This window comes from Chiloscyllium punctatum, unplaced genomic scaffold (assembly GCF_047496795.1).
Source record: "Chiloscyllium punctatum isolate Juve2018m unplaced genomic scaffold, sChiPun1.3 scaffold_1179, whole genome shotgun sequence".
NCBI lineage: Eukaryota > Metazoa > Chordata > Chondrichthyes > Orectolobiformes > Hemiscylliidae > Chiloscyllium > Chiloscyllium punctatum.
In genome coordinates this window covers 32501-35000 of record NW_027310913.1, presented here as the reverse complement: position 1 = coordinate 35000, position 2500 = coordinate 32501, and the positions used below count along the sequence as shown (strand labels likewise).

Below are 2500 nucleotides of genomic sequence, written 5' to 3'. Positions count from 1 at the left end.
CGGGGTAGCAGGCCCTGCAGCCGTGGTCACCGCCAAACCCCCACAACTCGAGCAAGTGAAAAAAAAAGTAACAAATAAGAAAGGATCGTCGGCTTGGGGGTACGCCCGTTTCCGTTTCAACTTGTCTCGCGAGGGTGGTTTCGGGGCCAGCAGGAGAGCTCGTCGGGGTAGCAGGCCCTGCAGCCGTGGTCACCGCCAAACCCCCACAACTCGAGCAAGTGAAAAAAAAAAGTAACAAATAAGAAAGGATCTCTGTCGGCTTGGGGGTACGCCCGTTTCCGTTTCAACTTGTCTCGCGAGGGTGGTTTCGGGGCCAGCAGGAGAGCTCGTCGGGGTAGCAGGCCCTGCAGCCGTGGTCACCGCCAAATCCCCACAACTCGAGCAAGTGAAAAAAAAAGTAACAAATAAGAAAGGATCGTCGGCTTGGGGGTACGCCCGTTTCCGTTTCAACTTGTCTCGCGAGGGTGGTTTCGGGGCCAGCAGGAGAGCTCGTCGGGGTAGCAGGCCCTGCAGCCGTGGTCACCGCCAAACCCCCCACAACTGTTGGGCGCCTACCTGCGCGGGGCAGGAGGACACTTTCCGATTTCAAATCTCCGTTTGCCGAGTCCACCCCGAACGCACGCGGGCGGGCGGGTTCGCATCACCCTTCGTCACAAGGGGCGAAGCCCGTTCCACCGTCTCGTCAGTAGTGCCGACCGGTCTGTGATCGACGAGGGGAGCCACACCAGGTCCGGCCCTGCTGCTTGGCGGCACCGCGTCGTCGGGAGCTCGCGACAGACGGAGGGTTTCGGTGTACTCTCCAGCCACGGGAAACGAAGCCGGTGATGCAGGCGCCGGTCTTTCGCTCCCAAATCGGCTGGGTTTACATCGTTGCTATCTAGTCACGCTCCCTTCAAACCCGACGGGGTACCTATTCCCCTCACCCGTCTGTGCGTATACAGCCTCTTTGCACTTGCGGGATGGGGGTGGTGGTTTAAAGACTCTCGAGTTGCCGCCCGTCGGTCTCCGAGCTCCGTGCAGTAGTGATCCCCAGCGAACTGCCAGCAGGGCGAACGAGCGATCCCGCTCTCGGTCGGGGCGCCTGGCGTCGATCGGTGGTCGGTGGCTTGCGGGCAAGCTGCGCTGTGAGTGTGGGAACGAGTATGACGAGCCGTTGCCGCGACTCCCAGTCCACCTCGGCGGTGGCTGGGCCGGGCGGGCGTCTGCTCGGGCGAGTGCCGCCCCCGCCTCCTCGCAGGAAGTCCGCTCGCCGACACGCCGCCACGTGCACGCGTCAGTGACGCTGCCGAACCGATGGCCGGTGCCCGTTCCCGCCTCTGCTTTTCCTAGGGCAAAGCTGCTGCACGCCTCGTGATACTAGGCGGGCGACATGGTGGCGGTGATCCTGCCTCCGTCGCTGCGGTGCGTTGGGGCACGCATCGCCTCTTGGGCGCCCTGTCCTCCTCCCCCCAATAGACGTATGTTTCTGCGGGCCGCACCAGGATGGTGCTCCCCATCGCTTCACGCCACCCTGCTCCGCCCGCACGCCGGCGTGCAGGTGGCTGTAGCTCAAGGTGGGGAGCGTATGTGCGGTCCGGGTCGCTTTCCTCTGGCGAGGGAGAGACCTAAAACAAACTCAGACAACTCTTGACGGTGGATCACTCGGCTCGTGCGTCGATGACGAACGCAGCTAGCTGCGAGAATTAATGTGAATTGCAGGACACATTGATCATCGACACTTTGAACGCACTTTGCGGCCCCGGGTTCTTCCCGGGGCCACGCCTGTCTGAGGGTCGTTTGGCAATCAATCGCACTCGCCTTGGCTGGCGAGAGCGCGGCTGGGGTGTCGCAGAGGACCCGTCCTCTTTGTCCCCCTAAGTTCAGACTCCGGAGCCCTCCGGCGTCGGAGCGCTTGGCCTTTCCCCCCCACCCTGCACATTCCGTTCGTCAGGCTCGACGCCATCCCCCCGCCGGGGAGCGCGGCCTGGCGTCCGTCTGTGTCGTGGCAGTGGGGCCAGCACGGCTGTCACCGGTCCCAGAATGGCTGTCGGTGGTTCACACTGTGTGTGTGTGCCAACCCTCCTGGTCTCTGGGACACGGAGCTGCCACGAAGTGTTGAGCCTCCAGTGGGGGGTCTGCCTAAGCTCTGCACGTCCGCATTGGGTCCGTCTCTCGGTTGGCTGGCAGTGGAAAGAGTGAAGGGAGCCGCGGAGGTCCGGTGCTGGTGCGCCGCCGGCCTGACCGTGGAGCTCGCCGGTTTGACACGCTGACCCGACTCGATGGTTGATCGATTGAGAGTGCTGGGAGCTGCAGGCCGCCCGCTGCTGCAGCCGCCCGTCTCGTGGTTCGTCCTCGGCCTTAAGTGGCCGGCGGGGCGTCTGATCCTGTCTCCCCTGCTGGCGCCGAGTGCCTGGCCGAGGGAGGAGGTTTTCGTCGAACGCTGTGACTTGGACGGTCGCACGCGCGTGGATCGCTGGCTCTTGGCTCTCCCGTTCAGTCCGCACGTTTTCCGCTCCGTCCT

The 2500-nt window shown here is 63.7% G+C and overlaps 1 non-coding gene across 1 annotated transcript; it reads left to right on the top strand.

Annotated features, from left to right (window-relative positions):
• Nucleotides 1-1621: 1621 nt before the first annotated feature.
• On the top strand, nucleotides 1622-1775 carry LOC140474794 (5.8S ribosomal RNA). Its single transcript, XR_011959424.1, has one exon. It is a non-coding gene; the product is annotated as a 5.8S ribosomal RNA (ribosomal RNA).
• Nucleotides 1776-2500: the final 725 nt, after the last annotated feature.